Source organism: Manis javanica, chromosome 9, assembly GCF_040802235.1.
Source record: "Manis javanica isolate MJ-LG chromosome 9, MJ_LKY, whole genome shotgun sequence".
In the NCBI taxonomy this organism is placed as follows: domain Eukaryota; kingdom Metazoa; phylum Chordata; class Mammalia; order Pholidota; family Manidae; genus Manis; species Manis javanica.
In genome coordinates, this window is record NC_133164.1 from 71,160,755 (window position 1) to 71,180,278 (window position 19,524).

At 36.6% G+C, this 19,524-nt stretch overlaps 1 long non-coding RNA gene across 1 annotated transcript; it reads right to left on the reverse strand.

Moving 5' to 3' along the window:
• Positions 1–1,629: 1,629 nt before the first annotated feature.
• Positions 1,630–18,981, reverse strand: LOC140843397 (uncharacterized). The gene is made up of 4 exons (XR_012121117.1): positions 13,849–18,981; positions 5,958–6,212; positions 4,188–4,262; positions 1,630–3,393 (listed from the first exon to the last, which is right to left on the reverse strand). It is a non-coding gene; the product is annotated as an uncharacterized lncRNA (long non-coding RNA).
• Positions 18,982–19,524: the final 543 nt, after the last annotated feature.

Below are 19,524 nucleotides of genomic sequence, written 5' to 3' on the forward strand. Positions count from 1 at the left end.
CTTATACAAAAATACAATTCAAGCAACAGTAATAAAAAATACTTACAAAAGACATCAAAGTAACTGTGTATCAGTCAAATAAACTTACTGCTGTTTCTAAGACTCTCCCTAAGCTGAAAAGGAAGTAAAGTGTCTACTAAGGTTTGTTTAAAGCAAAGGCGTTTTGGCTAATAGTCCTTATAATTTTAAGGACATGTGTAGAACTTGACAGGTCAGAGAGAAAAGCAAGGAGACTAGGCACAAAGAACCTGTCCCTGCTGTGGTTCTCCATGATTTCCCAACCCAAAGAGAGGCCATTGTATGTCCCTATGTGTCAAAGTTCAATCATCCACATAACCCGTTACCAGGCCAACTTGTGAAGTTAAAGCCTACATAGGTTTCAACACAATTCTAAGGTTTAGGTATACAGACTCCATGTGCTGAAGGAATGAGGAGTGTGGAGAAGAGGGAATCATCTTTGAGACAAAGGGGGATGACTTAGTCAAGGGCAGGACCTTCTAACTGAAAGCCAGCACATGGGTCTCAACAGAAAGAATCCCTGAAATTAATCTTCTAGGGAGTTTTAATTCCTGGCACTGTCTCTAAACTTTAATCAAGAATCTAAACCTGCTTTTTGAGGAATAATGTATCTATCTTATCATTGGGCTCATTAAATAGTTAACATTTTTTAGGCAATTGATAAGTGGCTACCAGTTCTTCATCATAACAAATAACTCTAAAATCACTTAAAATAAATGTCATTTTGACTTGTTAGTTCCTAAAATAATTATCTTAAGAAGTTTTTAAACTGTTTTCTCACAGTAATAACATATACATTTGCCAGGATTTTGATCAATGAAACCCTATGATCTAACTCTGTAATTCAGTACTCATAAAAAAGTCACTTTAAATGATACATGTGGTTTAAGAAACATTAATGATGTTTAAATAATTAGTAACAAATTTTAGTAGTGTTTATCTACCTTGCCCCACTGATTATTTTCTTTATCTCTTCAACCCCCTCTCTTACTGACTCTTTCCCTTCAACCCGAAATCAAATTTAGCCTTTCACATCTGAGTAATCCTTGGTATCTGTCCCCCTTTAGGAACCAACTTTTCCTCTGAGGCACAATGCTTACAGAAGTCATCATCACCTCACCTTCTATTGCTCTTGATCCATCACCACCCAGCTCCTGCTCGGACCCATCTAACAACTGTGCTGCCTCTGGTCCCCAGTGACCTCTGCCTTGCCCAATCCAACAGACACTAGACTCCTGCTGAATTAACATTGTTTATCACTCCCTCCTTTTTGAAATGTTCAGTGTTCTTGATTTTTGCTACTACTACATGTGTAGAAAAGAGTTGAGATTGCAGATCTGACTGCTCTCCTTTGAAAGGCCGGCGTACAAGGCTGGTTCCTGGCTGGTGTCTGGGAACTTGTCTTTCAGACGGGTTTCCTCCCACGCTGATAAGATTGGCTCACTGGAACCCAACTGTGCTAACAATGGGGTGCATACTGAACACCTGTTTTTCTCCTGGGAATTTTATACTTGTCATAACCCATTCCTAGGGGACTTAAGGCCATCCTGTGTGACTCTACTTGGAAAAGACTTAACATTGTGGGTCTGGTTTCCTCTGGGCCGTGGCTCACATGCCTTTTCTCTCTGCTGATTCTGATGTGTGAGCCTTCCTAGTGAGTCACTGACTCTGGAGATGGCCTCAGAGATCCTTGACCCATTACAGACATCTCCTACCTCTACAACTGCTCCTTCTTCAACAAGGAGCCCTATGGGGTCTTCTTAAATACTGACATCCCCCGAGGTTCCAACTTCAGTCTGCTACTCTGTTCCCTAAACCAATCCAACTGTACGAAAATCACCCACCTCATGATTTTAAACTATTGTCTGTGTGAATAACTTTCAGATCTATATTTTCATGACTGAACTCATCTTTAGGCTTCATATTCTTATATCCAACTTACTGCAGAACTGCTGCATAGGCACCTCAAACTTCACATGTCCAAAATAAACCGACCATTATTTCTTGTCTCCCGTTATCTGTTCTGCACTCCCCTCCTCCTCTATCATCTATTTACTCTGTTCCTCCTGATTTCTCTAACTCAGTTCATGGCAAGAATGCAAACCAGATGGTTGGGAATCAATCCTACCCTTCCATCAACCTACCAGTTCAAATACTACTCATTCTTCTTCCTATGTATTTACTGAAATCTTTTCCTCCTTCTTCCCAACTACCGTCAGGCTCATTTTGGACCCTACAACTCACTAAACTCTTGCAACATCTCCTGACTGATCTTTCCACATCTGATCTTGCCCTACCCCAAATCTATTTCTATTTTCCATGGAGCTGCCATAGTGAGCCACTAAAAAAACCCAAGTGTGACTCTGTCATTCTGTTACTTACAAAGAGGAAGCAATGGTTTCCTCTTACCAAAAAAGTATAAATACCAGTTCATAGTTGTTGCTAGGAGGCTCTCTAATAACAATGAGGCACTTGTCAGTCACTTAAAGCGCATCGTGCTCTCAGATTTCTACGTCCGTTTATGCTGTTCTTTCTGCCTGAGCACTTTTCTACCGGTTCTTCCCCAGGTTAACATTCAGCCCACCTTTTAGCCTCAGCCAATGGGCCCAGAAAGCCTTCATGAGGACCAATTTCTCATAAAGGTTCAATGCCCTTCCTTTCTGCCTGCCTAGCACAGAGTAAATACCACCAGCAAAGCAGTTAACATGTAGTACATTACATTTTCTTATGGCAAATCTTCCTCAATGAGACTGCAAGTTGAGAGAGGACTTTCAATACCTTACTCATCTTTAATCAAAAGTGCCCAGAGCTAGGCACATAATAAAGTGATGCTTGAGAAATACATCACTTTCACTAAATGTGACAATACTTTCAAGGCAGGAAGTATTGTACACATATAAGCTAGTATTTTACCAGAATGAAAGAGGATATATGAAATTAAGAATCTGCATGGTTCTTTGAAGAACTCTCAATATGTTCTATACAAAGAAAAAGTTGACTTTGTTTATTCAGTGTAAGTCCATCCTACGTGTGGGCAATTATTAAACCATCACAAAAAATTTTATGAGGTGATTGTTATAAATATTCAGTTTTCAGATGAAGAAACGGAGGCAAGTAAGCGTTCAAAATGGACTTAAAACCCAAATCCACCCAAACTTGATTACTTCACCTTCACAGACATCGATTTTCTTTCCTTTTTTGTCTTCCTTGTCTTCCTCCTCCTCCTCCTCGTCGCCGTCAGCATCACTGTCCCCGCCCTTCCTTCTTCGCTTGCATTCTGCTGTGGGGGTGGCCGACACGTGCTGCTCTTCTTCAAGATCGACACCACCTTTAGTGTCTCTCTTGCCTGCTTTCTTAGCATGAATGATTCTGAGCCTTTAAATGTAACAAAATTATTATGCACAAGAAAAGCTTCTCTTCATATTTTGAGAGAGAATAATGTGAGTTTTAAGCAAAAATGCCTTATGGGTGAGTAATAAGTCGATGGCAATAAAATTAGAATTAAGGAAATTTAAGAAATATGTTTCCAGAAATTACAGAATATATTGACTTTTAACAATTATTCTGGATCTCTTTGGGATCAGAACATATTAAAAAAAAAACTTAGAAAGCTGATAAAAAGTAACTCTAGCAATGACCAATGATAATTCTTGATCCCATGCTATCAGACTGTATAAATTTCTGTTCAAATTATGCAAAGAAATATCTTCTTACATAGAAATTGACTAATTTCAGCATTATATTTCCTGGCAGAAAGCTAAGTTTTAATTCTGAATACATTTGGATATTTTAGACTCTATGAAAGCAAACTTTAATTAGAAAGCAATTTTAAAAAGAGGTAGTTCTAAACAGATTCTACATATGACAAACATAACTTGATAGCAACAACAATCTAAGAAAACGCGATTGCTTGACTGTGAGATCAGAAAGGGAAACTGACTTTCTTCTAACTTTGAAGCATAAGATGTTCAATGACTCTAATTACAACTTTTGTCCATTGCAGACTCTCACCCTGGGTTTTATTAATTTCTTAGTTCATCTTAACTAAGCTTTAACTTTTTTTATTTCTTAGACAAATAAAGTTTAAACTCTATCTTTGCAATTTATGTTTTACTGGCGAATTTGGACAATGGGAAACAATATACTAACTTTAATAAAACAGGACTTACTTGTGGAGTTGACCTTCTACCACCCGTTTATCTCTCCTCAAGTTTGACATATAATCAATGTTCTTGTCAATTTCACTGTCAATACAAAAATTTATTAGAAGACAGAAATGGATTAATTTCTCACCATGTGAAACTGTTGCCATTTCTTGCTAAGTAAAAATGATGTCAATGAGTAGCAAAAACAAATGAAAAATTATATCAATACAGTAACGCAGCTAAGAGATGTACAGAAGACTTAGTATGTCCATCAATGGTAGAAATGCATGGCTCTGAAATATATGGATTGGTCCTTTTCCTAGAAAGGTAAAGAGCTAAAAGTAACACAATTAAGATAAGTAAAACAATGAATAGCAAGAACAAGATGAATATGGATTTGTTCACCAAAACTTGAAATACTAGAGTGCAAAATTTACTTCAACTCTTAAATGTAAGTTTTTAAAAAGTACAATACATCAATAAATGAATACTATTAAATAGTTATTAGCACATAAAATAAAAAGCTGGATAATTCTATTAATGGCTGCAAAGGAAGATCAGGTAGTTATTTATCACTGAAAAATGTCAAAGAAAGAAAAAATTCCGGGTTCTTGCAAAGGTGCTACATTCCGGTGCCATAGTAAGAAAAAACTATTTTTATGTTTCCTTATATGAATAATTAACAGAATTATCAAGTAAACAAAATGGTTGCAAAGACAACATGGTCCTCAGGCTTTCAGTGAGCTCAGTCTGTCCACAACGGGCTTCCATAAAGATCTGCAAGATCTCAGAAACATTGTCTCGATTCACACCAACATTCAGCAAATGTACTCCAAGGGCTGTTTCGGCCTACAAAAGTTTGGCATTTTTGTCAGTACTAACCCTAACCATACAGAACATAAAAACAATTAAGATTTTAAAATATTGTTATTATATTATCTATATATTACTGAAAAGGGCTTTATTCACACTTTACATGAAGATAAAATAGGCAACAGATAATAGACAAGCATTTGAGTACTTGCATCTTTCCATTCCTTCTTTAGACCCTTGGTTAACACGCGGGAAGGAGAGTATGTAAACAGATGAGTAGATACCATACCTTCTTCGACTACAGAAACTATCTCAAGCTTTCTAAGGCTTTATCTAGGCGTTCTATCAGTAGTGGTTGCGGGAGTTCCAGGGGCACTATTGTTGTGTTTTCCAGCTCTAGAGTGTCATGGACTTTATTGTCTGGTATACTAAATAGGAAAATGGAAGAACAAGCAACTGATGCATCTGGGAACATCTCTCTCCACCATATTATCTACAGCAAAGCTGACTGAAATGTGTATCTTAGCTGGAATTATGATAAATTTGAGTTTCTTGAGTATCCACTGAGAGGTACAGAGCCTTAAACATGCTGATCTTAGAGGTGCTGCCATTAGCCTCCATTTATTCACAGTGATTGAGAGCACACAGCATAATTTCAAAAGGCATACATAAATTTTAATTCTTTATGATCTATAAATTCTCTTTTGCTGAATATCACTTTCCTTAAGTCAGCTTGGTTTTGGCCAAAAGCTAGAGGAAAATTAGAGTAATTTGGGAATATCCACATTCCCTAGGCCTTATGAACCAGGTTTTCCTAGATGTGAACCATTTGCAACTGAATGCAAATCTACACTTAACTTTGTGAGATGTGGAAAAAACTGGATCAGTGTGTATACACTCTTCTGCTAATATGCTAAAGCCAGCTATCAATGCACTGAGGGTACAAATTAAAATTAGCTTTTGTATTTTGTTTTTTTTTACCTTGTATCCTGTAATTAGATCTGGATCACATACAGCAGCTGAGAGAAGCCTCACAAGCAAGTCTTGTACTTCACCTATGCTGTCCCCTATATTTAGCAATCCCTCTTGAAGAACACTCACGCATGGAACATCAATATTCACATCAAAGCCCAAAACTTTACCAAAGTTTCATAAGAACTGCACCACCATGAGACAGTCTGAAAATGTACTTCCAGAGAGAACAAGTCCTGGAACATGAGGCAACTCTGGCAAAGGCTGAAAAATAAAATAAAATAAAAAGCTAATTAAGTAAAAAGGCTATGACTTCAGATCTTCTGAAATAGAACAGGTTGCTATCTTTCTTTGCTCTTGAGTTCTACCAGTGGTTTTCTGTCTAGACTGTGGGTTCCCTGAGGACATTTCTGCAACCCCATAGTACTAAGCACAGGATTTTGAAACCAAGCAGCCATCAATAAATTTCAGTTGAACTCAATACGAACTCAGAACTCTGAAAAGAGAACACAAATTTTAATTAACATATACTGATAGAACATGGGTTACATGACTGGAGCAACATAAGAAATGAGTATTTCAAATTACTCGGACATGGACATCTAAGTAGGGCATGTGTACTAATTTCTTCTAATGATGGAGACTGATTAATAATTCACACTTTGTTGGTAGCTTAGAAACTACCGTGCATCTATGGGCTGATGGGAGAATGGTACCAACCTTTGGCTAATTAATGCAGATAAATTATTTGGTCCACATGACCAGAACCCATGATCCTATCAAGAACCCAGTTACACTGCAACTAATAGTCTCTAGGCTTGTAGCAAAACACTAATATTGAATTTCAATACTACAATTAGAAAGCGGCCTCTTTTGCTACTTCTCAAGTATGCTCACATATGAACATTTTAACGACTAAACTGTAGTACCAGTTGTCATGGATATTTAAGAAGTAAATAAGGTAATAAGGTCCATGAATTAGATTTAATAATAGTATCTTAAATCTTGATTTTAAAATATGAACTTTAAAATATTTCTATTTCACTGGTCTTTGTTAAACAATGTTCCTCCACCCTGCACTTACTGAAACAACTAACCAATGACCTTTTCTACTAAATACTGTGTGGAAACACAGAACTATGGATAATATCTGATAACATACAAACCTTTTATATTCCATTTGATAACCATCTAAGTCTGATCATCTTTTTAAACCATATCAGACAAACACATACCATATGATTTAAAAAATTTATATAACAAAGCTAACAAAAGTAAGGCATAACTGAGGCAGGCCACACTCACAGCAACCGTGGAGCTAAACTCCATAGTGGCCGGGCAAGAATCAGAAACCCCATCTGCACACAGCTGCCAAGCACAAGCCGCTAGAGGTCGCTGTTCTCCCAGGAGAGGAAGGCCACAAACCAAACAAGAAGGGATGTGCTCCCAGCCATCACTTGGGCCAGCTCTGCAAACTATCTCTATTGCCATGAAAAGGCAGAAGAATTTGATAAAGACCAAAACCACAACCTCTGAGGAGATAGACCTAACCAGTCTTCCTGAAAAAGAATTCAAAATAAAAATCATCAACATGTTGATGGAGCTGCAGAGAAGTACACAAGAGCTAAGGGATGATGTCCAGAGGGAGATTTCAGAAGTGAAACAATCTCTGGAAGGATTTATAAGCAGAATGGATAAGATGCAAGATGCCATTGAAGGAATAGAAACCAGAGAGCAGGAACACATAGAAGCTGAGGCAGAGAGAGAGAGAGACAAAAGGATCTCCAGGAATGAAACAATATTAAGAGAACTGTGTGACCAATACAAAAGGAACAATATCCGCATTATAGGGGTACCAGAAGAATAAGAGAGAGAAAAAGGGATAAGAAAGGGCCTTTGAAGAAGCAATTGCTGAGAACTTCCCCAAACTGGGAGAGGAAACAGTTGCTCAGACTATGGAAGTGCACAGAACTCCCAACAGAAGGGACCCAAAGAGGACAACACCAAGACACATAATAATTAAAATGGCAAAGATCAAAGACAAGGACAGAGTATTAAAGGCAGCAGGGGAGAGAAAAAAAGGTCAGCTACAAAGGAAAACTCATCAGACTATCATCAGACTTCCCAACAGAAACTTTACAGGCCAGAAGAGAATGGCATGATATACATAATGCAATGAAACAGAAGGGCCTTGAACCAAGGATACTGCATCCAGCACGATTATCACTTAAATATGAAGGAGGGATTTAACAATTCCCAGACAAGCAAAAGTTGAGGGAATTTGCCTCCCACAAAACACCTCTACAGGGTTTTTTAGAGGTACTGCTCTAGATGGGAGCACCCCTAAAAAGAGCACAGAACAAAACACCAAACATGTGAAGAATGGAGGAGGAGGGATAAGAAGGGAGAGAAATAATCATCAGACTGTTTATAACAGCTCAATAAGCGAGTTAAGTTAGACAGTAAGGTAGTAAACAAGCCAACCTTGAACCTTTGGTAACCACAATTCTAAAGCCTGCAATGGCTATTGACAATCACCCTATATGTAAATGGACAGAATGCACCAATCAAAAGACACAGAGTACTAGAATGGATAAAAAAGCAAGGCCCATCTATACGCTGCTTACAAGAGACTCACCTCAAACCCAAAGACATGCGCAGATAAAAAGTCAAGGGATGGAAAAAGATATTTCATGCAAACAACAGGAAGAAAAAAGCAGGTGTTGCAATACTAGAATCAGATAGAACAGACTTCAAAGCAAAGAAAGTAATGAGATAAAGAAGGACACTACATAATGATAAAGGGCTCGGTCCAACAAGAGGATATAACCATTATAAACACATATGCACCCAACACAGGAGCACCAATATATGTGAAACAAATACTACCAGAATTAAATGAAGAAATGGAATGCAATGCATTCATTTTGGGAGACTTTAACACACCACTCACTCCAAAGGACAGATCCACCAGACAGAAAATAAGTAAGGACACAGAGGCACTGAACAACAAACTAGAACAGATGGTCCTAATATACACATCGATACAACTCTACACCCAAAAGCAACAGGATGCACATTCTTCTCAAGTGCACATGGAACATACTCCAGAATAGAGCACATACTAGGCCACAAAAAGAACCTCAGTAAGTTCCAAAAGATTGAAATCCTACCAGCCAACTTTTCAGAACACAAAGGTATAAAACTAGAAATAAATTGTAAAAAGAAAGCAAAAAGGCTCACAAACACATGGAGGCTTGACAACATGCTCCTAAATAATCAGTGGATCAATGACCAAATTAACATGGAGATCCAGCAATATATGGAAACAAATGACAACACAACGCCCCAACCTCTGTGGGACGCAGCGAAAGCAGTCTTAAGAGGAAAGTATATAGCAATCCAGGCATATTTAAAGAAGGAAGGACAATCCCAAATGAATAGTCTAATGTCACAATTATGGAAATTTGAAAAAGAAGAACAAATGAGGCCTACAGTCAGCAGAGGGAGGGACATAATAAAGATCAGAGAAGAAATAAATAAAGCTGAGAAGAATAAAACAATAGAAAAAAATCAATGAAACCAAGAGCTGGTTCTTCGAGAAAATAAACAAAATAGATAAGCCTCTAGCCAGACTTATTAAGAGAAAAAGAGAGTGAACGCACATCAACAGAATCAGAAACGAGAAAGGAAAAATCACGAGGGACCCCACAGAAATACAAAGAACTATTAGAGAATACTATGAAAACCTTTACGCTAGCAAGCTGGAAAACCTAGGAGAAATGGACAAATTCCTAGAAAAATACAACTTTCCAAGACTGACCCAGAAAGAAACAGAAAATCTAAACAGACCAATTACCAGCAACGAAATTGAAGCAGTAATCAAAAAACTACCCAAGAACAAAACCCCCAGGCCAGATGGATTTACCTCAGAACTTTATCAGACATACAGAGAAGACATAATACCCATTCTCCTCAAAGTTTTCCAAAAAATAGAAGAGGGGCGAATACTCCCAAACTCATCCAATGAAGCCAACATCACCCTAATACTAAAACCAGGCAAACACCCCACCGAAAAAGAAACTTACAGACCAATATCCCTGATGAACATAGATGCAAAAATACTCAAGAAAATATTAGCAAACTGAATTCAAATATACATTGAAAGGATCACACACCATGACCAAGTGGGATTCATCCCAGGGATGCAAGGATGGTACAACATTCGAAAATCCATCAACATCATCCACCACGTCAACAAAAAGAAAGACAAAAACCACATGATCATCTCCATAGATGCTGAAAAAGCATTCCACAAAATTCAACATGCATTCTTGATAAAAACTCTCCACAAAATGGGCATAGGGGGCAAGTACCTCAACATAATTAAGGCCATATATGATAAACCCACAGCTCACATCATACTGAACAGTGTTATTCAACATAGTACTGGAGGTCCTGGCCATGGAATTAGACAAAACAAAGAAATAGAAGAATCCAGATTGGTAAAGAAGAAGTCAAACTATCACTGTTTGCAGATGACATGTTATTATACATGAAAAACCCTAGACTACACTCCAAAACTACTAGAACTAATATCAGAATTCAGCAAAGTTGCAGGATACAAAATTAATACACAGAAATCTGTGGCTTTCCTATACACTAACAATGAACTAATAGAAAGGGAAATCAGGAAAACAATACCATTCACAATAGCATCAAAAAGAATAAAATACCTAGGAATAAACCTAACCAAGGAAGTGAAAGACCTATACCCTGAAAACTACAAGACACTCTTAAGAGAAATTAAAGAGGTCACTAACAAATGGAAACTCATCCCATGCTCCTGGCTAGGAAGAATTAATATCGTCAAAATGGCCACCCTGCCCAAAGCAATATACAGATTCGATGCAATCCCTATAAAATTACCAACAGCACTTTTCAATGAACTGGAACAAATAGTTCAAAAATTCATACGGAAACACCAAAGACCCTGAATTGCCAAAGCAATCCTGAGAAGGAAGAATAAAGTGGGACGGACTCACTCCCCAACTTCAAGCTCTACTACAAAGCCACAGTAGTCAAGACAATTTGGTACTGGCACAAGTAACAGAGCCACAGAACATTGGAACATTATAGACACCCCAAACATTAACCCAAACATATATGGCCAATTAATATATGATAAAGGAGCCATGGACATACATTGGGGAAATGACAGTCTCTTCAACAGATGATGCTGGCAAAACTGGACAGCCACATGTAAGAGAATGAAACTGGATCACTGTCTTTCACCATACACAAAAGTAAATTTGAAATGGATCAAACACCTGAATGTAAGCCATGAAACCATAAAACTCTTAGAAAAAAACATAGGCAAAAATCTCATGGACATAAACATGAGTGACTTTTTCATGAACATATCTCCCCAGGCAAGGGAAACAAAGGCAAAAATGAACAAGTGGGACTGTACCAAGCTAAAAAGCTTCTGTACAGCAAAGGACACCATCAATAGAACAAAAAGGTATCCTACAGTATGGGAGAATATATTCATTAATGACAGATCCAATAAGGGTTGACATCCAAAATATATAAAGAGCTCACACACCTCAACAAACAGAAAGCAAATAATCAAATAAAAAAATGGGCAGAGGAGCTGAATAGACAGTTCTCCAAAGAAGAAATTCAGATGGCCAAACAGACAGCTGAAAAGATGCTCCACATCGCTTGTCATCAGATAAATGAAAATTAAAACCACAATGAGGTATCACCTCACACCAGTAAGGATCGCCATGATCAAAAAGATAAACAACAAATGTTGGCGAGGTTGTGGAGAAAGGGGAACCCTCCTACACTGCTGGTGGGAATGTAGATTCGTTCAACCATTGTGGAAAGCGGTATGGTGGTTCCTCAAAATGCTCAAAATAGAAATACCATTTGATCCAGGAATTCCACTTCTAGGAACTTACCCTAAGAATGCAGCACTCCAGTTTGAAAAAGACAGATGCACCCCTATTGTTTATGGCTGCACTGCTTACAATAGCCAAGGTATGGAAGCAACCTAAATGTCCATCAGTAGATGAACGGGTAAAGAATATGGGGTACATAGACATAATGGAATAATACTCAGCCATAAGAAAAAAACAGATCCTACCATTTGCAACAACATGGATGGAGCTAGAGGGTATTATGTTCAGTGAAATAAGCCAGGCGGAGAAGGACAAGCACCAAATTATTTCACACATATGTGGATTATATATAAGAACAAAGCAAACCTGAAAGAACAAAACAGCAGCAGAATCACAGAACCCAAGAATGGACTAACAGTTACCAAAGGGAAAGGGACTGGGGAGTATGGATGGGAAGGGAGGGACAAGGGTGGGGAAAAAGAAAGGGGGTATTACGATTAGCATGTATAGTATGGGGGCACGGGGAGGGCTGTACAACACAGAGAAGACAAGTAGTGATTTTACAACATCTTACTATGCTGATGAACAGTAACTGTGAAGGGGTATGTGGGGGAGACTTGGTGAAGGGGGGAGCCTAGTAAAGACAATATTCTTCATGTAATTGTAGATTAATGATACCAAAAAAAGTCAAAGTGTACACCTAAAAACAAAAGAGATAATAAAAAAAAAAGTAAGGCTTAAGATGGACTTCCATATTTGATTTATTGCATATGGATTTAAACGGAAGTAACAAATTCAAGGAAAATAAAAGTCATTTAGGATTTTTAAAATTGCTCACTGTGAGCCTACTAAATGTGTCAACTGACCTATGTACCCTCCCTGGACTTCAGAAAACTTAAACATCCAGTTTTACTAAAACTAGTATTTATACTTTTATTTGTAGTTAAAAGCATTTGTGCTAAGTAAGAATATTATAACTAAATCCCCACTGGGATATTGTTCGCTTTATGTGCTTTAGAAAAAGCTGTAAAGAGACACTCAATTATTCTTTGTATTATCAGTTGAATGTGGCATATAATATAGATGCTATTGACTATAGTATTACTGACAGTATTACAGAAATAATATGCATTATTGATTTTCTAGAAATACCATCTTAACTGTAGTCAAACATAATTGATTTTTTCTGATAAGTATGTAAATCATGCCAGTTAACATGATTATCTCGCTCTTTCCAAATTTTTACTTTTACGTATTTTAGCAACATCACACGTCTGTGGAAACAACAGGAGAGAAATCACATGAGGTACTCTGACTGGATGCATTTCTTGGCTTTCAAGGTGATAAACAGTATGGACCCTGGAGTTTAACAGATTGGAGTTTAGATTCAAGGTGCCACTTATTAGTTGTGTCATCTTGGGCAAGTTCCTTAACCCTTTGTGTCAAAGTTTCTCACTTGTAAATGGGCATAAATACCTGTTCTACAGGATTGTGGTGAGGATTAAATGGGAGAATTCATACATAAAAGCACTTAGCACAGTGCCTGGAAAGTAGTCAACATACTCAATGAAAGTTAGCTAACGAGTATAAAGCACTGAAGGAGGTTACAGATTATAAATCCTGATTTATTTAAATATCTAAGGGGGTTTGGGGAGAAGGTAGATCTTTATGTATCTAAACATCTGGGAAGGACCAAATGAAACACAGAAATCTTGTCTACTTTTATCATTCACCCTTGTAGATTTGTACAGTGTTTTTATTTCAATGAAAAAGATTTGAAGCACTCCACTTATATATTTAGAACTTCCATTTCCAGCTCAGGTCAAGAGACTTATTGGTGGACATCCAGGAGAAGCACACTGACGTAGACTTGGAAATCCACTGCTCAGCTGAAAGTGAAACCTTTCATCCTGGCAGCTCCGGCGGGCGAATGAGGTGAGAACACAGGAGAAATTAAATTTATTAAAGAAATGGTTTACATGATAAATTACCTTTCGGTCTGCTATGCACATGTCTTCATTAGACTTCTTTAGTTCTGTTGCCATTTCTATCTAATCTTCGTTGCTCTACTTTATGCTCTTTCTTTAATCTTTTCTCATCATGTTTTTTCTTGCTTCAACCGTTCTTTTCCCTTAAAAAGAAAACCATGTCCACATAGTCTCTTTAACCATTATTACATTTGAAAAACCTTTAGTTAAATTTAAAAAGTGATCTGTGTATGTACATGAACAGAGCTGTGATAGCAGGTTTAGCAACAGACTAAGGATTGCATAGAGTTAACTTATTTTGCTTTTCAGTATTGTCACTCTTTGAGTTTCAAAATAATCTTATGTCTGTACATATTTTTGTGCAGTTGATCCTTGAACAGCACAGGCTTCAGCTGCATCAGTCCACTTATATGCAGGTTTAAAAAAATAAATACACTCAACTTTTCGGAGATCTGCAACAATTTGAAAAAACATTTTCTTTTCTCTAGCTTTATTGTGAGAATTCAGTATATAATACATATAACATACAAAATATGGTTGATGATCTGCTTATGTTATCAGAAAGGCTTCCCAGTCAGTGGTAGGCTACTGTAAGTAGTTAAGTTTCTGGGGAGTCAGGTGTTATATGCAGAGTTCTGTTTCCTTAATGTCACATTGTTTAAAGGCCAACTGTGTGTTCTGTGCGTGTGCGCATGTCTATTCTTGGGCATCATTTTTAACTAGTGATATGCAGTACTTTTTCCAATTAAAAAAAAAACAGCTATAATATGGAACAGAAGGTAAGAGTGTGGTCAATTTTTAGGATAAAATGGAGATTTCCAAGAAATCTTTGAAATTAGTAGGATACTTAATACTTAGCGACAGGCATCCATTTTTGTTTACTAATACGGATACTTCAAGGGAAACATGGTGTCTCTAAATTCAGTAAATTTAGTGAACTTATTCACTAATTTAATTTATTATTTAGTCAAAGTATTCACTAACATATTTAGTGAATTTTAAAGAACTGTATCGGACTAATACAAATCCTGTTGTTCTGGTGTAAGATGACTCAAATAACCAGTTTCAAATGGCATACAAAGACAGTCACAATTTAGCCCCACACAAGGTCTGTCTCACATCTTATTCTCAGTGCATTCACCATGCCCTAGTCACACTGTTTGACACAGCTGGGTTGAGAAAAGTCTGCGTGACAGTTTGAGGCACTGCTTGGATGATGATGTGATGATGATGAAAATGGAGGAGGAGGAGAAAGAGAAGGAGAAGCAGCAACAAAGCTGAGACAGGTGGACACACAAGGTAAAAACTGACTCCCACTGCCCCTTCATCTTCCCCACCCCAAGGGGCCTACTCAGTCATCAGGCTGTACCTTTGTGTATGTCATCCCCGCCCTGCTTTGAATTCATAGCTCCTCCTCCACACATAAGTCTTTTCTTTTTTTACTCTTCCCACAACTACCTCAGGGACTTTAATATTTCTTTTTTGGGCTTCCACATAACACAGAATTTACTGCACTCTGGGACAATTATTTGTTTAAAGTTGATGTTACTCATGTCACTGTGAACTTAGGTCAGAAGAACTAATTTATTCACCCGGTTCTTTTTTTTTTTTTTTTTGAGAGGGCATCTCTCATATTTATTGATCAAATGGTTGTTAACAACAATAAAATTCTGTATAGGGGGGTCAATGCTGAATGCACAATCATTAATCCATCTCAAGCCTAATTCTCGTCAGTCTCCAATCTTCTGAAGCATAATGAACAAGTTCTTACATGGTGAACAAATTCTTACATAGTGAATAAGTTCTCACATGGTGAACAGTACAAGGACATTCATCACAGAAACTTTCAGTTTTGATCACGCATTATGAACTATAAACAATCAGGTCAAATATGAATATTCGTTTGATTTTTATACTTGATTTATATGTGGATCCCACATTTCTCCCTTTATTATTATTATTATTTTTAATAAAATGCTGAAGTGGTAGGTAGATGCAAGATAAAGGTAGAAAACATAGTTTAGTGTTGTAAGAGAGCAATTGTAGATGATCATGTGTGTGCCTGTAGACTATGTGCTATGTGCTAATCCGAGCTAGACAAGGGCAATAAAACATCCATGGGTGCAGAAGCTTTATCTCAAAAAAGCGGGGGGGGGGGGTGAGGTTCTAAGCTTCACCACTGTTGTTCCCCGATTTCTCACCTGATGGCCCCCCTGTGACTGTGCCTGTCTTAGGTTGTTCCTCCCTTGAGGAATCTTACCCGTCTCTGGCTAACCAGTCATCTTCCGTTCACCTGGTTCTTTATGCACCTATTCAATTCCCAGCTGTACAATTTGCCAGGCACCGTTTTTAGTGATTTTTATCCTTTTCCCTGACTCTCAAGTCTGTATTGTTTCAACATTCCTCACCCACTGGTATAAATATTGTTTTTATTTCTGACTATAGTAATTATCATCTGACTGTAATGGACATAGTTGGTGTGCTTTAGCATATAAAACTTATTTAAGCATGAATTAATGATTAATTCTACAAACGTCACATAAAGATACATAACACCTGTACTAGTAGTCATTGAACATATTCAATAGACAGTCTTTTCTCTACTTTTTATGTTTTATATCATGGACAAACATAATTGATGTTTTCAATTTTCATTTATACACAAACCTTGTATCCAAAAGCAGAGATGAACACATTTGTTAATAATACTCAGGTTATATTTAGGAATTTTTAAGTATCTGAAATATATTTCTCACATCTACTTCAACATTTCAACAATTTCTTAACCACTTTAATTGCATTATGATTTCATGTGCTTGCAAACAGACCTCCCCCATATCAAAATTAAACAGACTTTATACTCTCTAGAATTTTTCCAGAACTAAAGTTAAAGGTGCAGTGCTACTTTATGCCAAATTTAAAGATGAAATCTGTGTAGTAGTCTCTCTTCCAGACTTGGTATACTTCTTCAAAGAGCAATACATTTACCTTTTCTTGACAAATTAAGTTGCCATGCTTGATCCTACATCTAATTTCTATATTACATTTTGTTGCTATGCCAAGTATTAAAGATTTCACAATGGACCATTCTGATTTTTTAAGGTTAGTTCACAATAGGCCTTTGACCTACCAGAGGTAAAACTAATTAAACCTATCATGATATAAAAGGAATGTTGAGACATATTTTAAATTAATATTGGTTAATGTTAGGGCAATAACTTAGAATTCCCTCAAATGACTACAAAATATAGCTCTTGACTATTTTTATTTTTAGATTGACTGTAAATAATTACAAGCAAATAACTATGCCTCCTCCCATTTTTTTTTTGGCATTCACCTCACCTCCCCCATAGTTTCTAGAGGTAGAAATTCTTGAAATACATTTGGATTTCTGAAACGTAAGTCATTTGTAATAATATGCCTTTTTTATCATCTTAATTATAGTAATGGAATTTTCTGTATAAAATATTACTTTTTATTAGTTAAGAAGTCATTTGAATTTGATTTCAAAGTTGGAACATCTTTTGATAGCCAATGCTTTAAATTTAGATTATATGAAACAGCCCCAAATAGACAGAGTGAAAACTTAAAAACTAGTTTTCTACTCCCAGAAAAGGTTTATTTTAGGGACTCTAAAAGCAAAAAATGGAAGTATTTCCAGAAATCTACAGTATAATAATGAATGTATGAAGTAAACTTATTCTATTTTAGAATTATAAAAGTTTAAAAACCAAACATGAATATAGTAGAATGACCTGTTACTGTAAAGTTTTACAACTTCTATGAGATTACAAAACAGGCTATTTTTAAGAGACACTGTTGCGAAGATGCCCGTATATTTTTGCATTTCACGATTTTACCGGGTCTCTTAGGTGTCTGTTCTGGGCGTAATTAGGAGAACACATTTCTTTTGACAGCAACTTGTACTTAAATTTCAAAGACATAAATATAATTTAAGACACATGGATTTAACTCAGGGTGTAGGAAGAATGCAAGTATAAATAAGATTAATAATATAAGCCATTTATAGGAGACAAGTATAGAGAGTAAAAATGATGCTGAGTATGGGTAAAACAATCAGGGTAATATTTTTAAAAAGGCCCACTATTACATTAAAATATTATGAAAATTAACAAATGAAGAAACTAGGATTGAGAAACCCTTATATTTTACATTTTAACAAAAATTTTACTTTATAGGTATATTTAATAATATTCCAGTCATATTTTCTTAAAAATCCACCAAAGAATTACTCAAAAATCTATACTTACTTTAGATTAAATATCTTTAAAAACTTCGTAGAATAGCTACTGTTACATAAATGTTTTCTAAATTAAAATCACAATTGTTAATAATCTTGAGTCAGATACTTTAGTACCCTAAATCGGTAACAATTCTTTCCAAAATGAACTGTTACATATTTAACATTTTATTGTATAGTTAATATAAAATCACTTCACGTTTGTTTTTAAAGGCAACTGAACTTTAACACTGAGATTGAGTACATTATAAATACATTGTGTTAGTATAATATACAAGCATGTCGCATATGTACATTGTCTTCAACTGAAAAATAGGATTGCTTAAACCAAACTGTACATGTAAAATCCTACATTTATTTTTATTCTTCACTGATTCATATAAATATAGGATCATAAAATATTCTCATGACTTGAATAATTGGGAGGGGTTATACTTTTTTTCTGCTTTCCAATTATTTATTAGATGACTTCTGAAGTCTGACCTACTCTCTTCTGTTTTAAGGTTTTGCGTCCTGAAGTGCTGACACAGTCATTCTGTGATAGATGCATATTTAACAACCTTTGTAGTATATTGATCCTTGGGGAGGCATACCAATGACTCTTTTACAATTACTATGGTTGATTATTTAGTTATTATGAGTAAAGTGCTTATATATTTGTGACTGGTATGGTTTGAGATTCTGTATAAATGAAACAGGAGATTAGAGGTACTTATGGTGCTTAGTCTAAATTTCCAGTCTAAAATTCCAACAATGAAAGCAGATATACTTCACACTATTATTTGAATTATACTAGGCAATAAGCCTTTTTTATTCACTAGGCTAAGGACTATTCTTTCTTACGCTTAGGAAAATATTTATGAACTATGATGATGTATCAATGACCCTTTAAAATTAATATAGTGAGTTGAAGACAGGCACTTGTTCATCTCCTAGTAGATGGATGAGATGACCGTTTCAACGCACGTCACACTCATCTCAGTGGTATGGTCCAGTATATTCAGACCATTGTCTCAAAGGATTCAATCATGTTCCAGGTATCAACAAGATGGAGGTTGCATTGTTTTTGTACAACGCTGTTGTTTTGTGACACGACTGTTCTATAAGTTAACAGTCGTATCACATCAAAATTCTGAGCACGCATTTCTACAAACAGCTGCCTCTTCTCTGCCATGGTCTTCAGTCCCGGTGGCCGCAGCGCGAGGAGTGCAAGGGCGCGAGGGCGCAGAGCTGTGCCACAGGACAGCACCGCTTGCGTGAGTGCAGCTGGGCCATGATTGTGTTTTCTTCGCACTTTGCCACTCTAGCTCATTCATTCATACTTTCACTCAACTCTAATTTTCTAAGCACCTATTATATACTTGGTTCTAATCCAGACACTGGTGATACCATGGTAGATAAGACAGACAAGATTCCTG